The following is a 1,524-nucleotide window of genomic DNA, read 5'->3' on the forward strand; positions in this document are numbered from 1 at the left end:
TCTATCGAACGAACACTCATTGTATAGAAAATACAATTGCGCATTATTTATTTGACTAAACAAAAACACGCGCGCGCGCACACACGCAAACACACACACACGCACGCGCACGCACACGCACACACACGCGCGCGCGCAGGCATATATATATATATATATATATATATATATGCGTGCGAAGAAAAAAAAAAGTAAGATAATGTTCGCAATGAAAAACGCACTTTTTTCTTTTACACCTATTTATTACTTATGATTTTTGTAACTTAGATAATAGCAATTTAAATAATAGTTTCTCGACAGCGTGAATGATGAAGAAATGCTAATTTGAAAGTATGTAATTATTTACAGATGCTCTTGAGTACATTGAAACTGTGAGGAATATAATTTAAATACAAAGGCACTCGCATCTCAGGGGCTACTGCAATATTTCTAATTCACATACATAAATAAAAAGTTACTTTCGATAAATTCGACACTTAAATTAATTTGAAACTTCTTAATCCTATAAAAACTTCCTTCGCTAAGTTCAAAACTATGCTCCATTCTTTAGACAGCTACGAAAAAATACCGCTGCCGTGTCTTTGGTATATTTCAATTAGTAATTAAAAAAAAATAAGCGCGCTATAATCTTTTTCGTCGACTAATATTACATTTTTTCTGTTCATTTCTCTCTCTCTCTCTCTCTCTCTCTCTCTCTCTCTCTCTCTCTCTTTTTAGCGAAGAAACAACTTATATCAAAGATTGATAAGCGCTAAACATATCACGCATTCTTGCCACACATGAGCACCAAAGAATACTTTTGTAACGTCATTGTGAATAAATTAAATCGTAAAATTAGTAAGCAAGACGGTTTCCCTAAAATCAATCCTTACAAGCGTAGCGAATAAGAAAACAATTTTATCGAATTAATTATATTGATTGTTTCGCCACTCGTCGTAGGCTTCGACTATTACAGTTTGGGCGATTAACATTAATTCGCCAGAAAAATGACAATTTTTTCATGGAATTCTCTCATCCTATAATAATAATGAGCGGTTGAGTGATAAAATCAATTTGTAAAATGAAGTAAAATAAAATTGCAGTGAATTTATGATTAGATGATTGGTATTTTGTAGCAAAGGTTGTTAAAAAGAGACATTTTCGATTCGTTTGAATTGACAATTAGCGCTGTGGCGCATGTTTCGAGTATTCGCTCAAAGTATTACAGGAATACTGAAATCTTCCCTTTCATCATAATGATAGAATTATCGAAAGTACCCGCATATTAGCAAGATATATGGACATAAAACAATGAAATGCGTGTAATTTCAAACGAATGGCTCTCTCAACATTCCCAATTTGCAGTGATCAACTGTATACTCGTACATCAAATATTTATTTACCTTTCATAATTATACGATTGAACTTGTAAAATCCATCATTCGTTATCGAATCACAATTTCTCGCTACGCTTGGAACAACTTATAATGTATATGCATATGTATATATGTATATATATGTATATGCATATGTATATATGTATAT

Source organism: Ceratosolen solmsi, unplaced genomic scaffold (genome assembly GCF_000503995.2).
Source record: "Ceratosolen solmsi marchali unplaced genomic scaffold, CerSol_1.0 scaffold6, whole genome shotgun sequence".
NCBI classification, from domain to species: domain Eukaryota; kingdom Metazoa; phylum Arthropoda; class Insecta; order Hymenoptera; family Agaonidae; genus Ceratosolen; species Ceratosolen solmsi.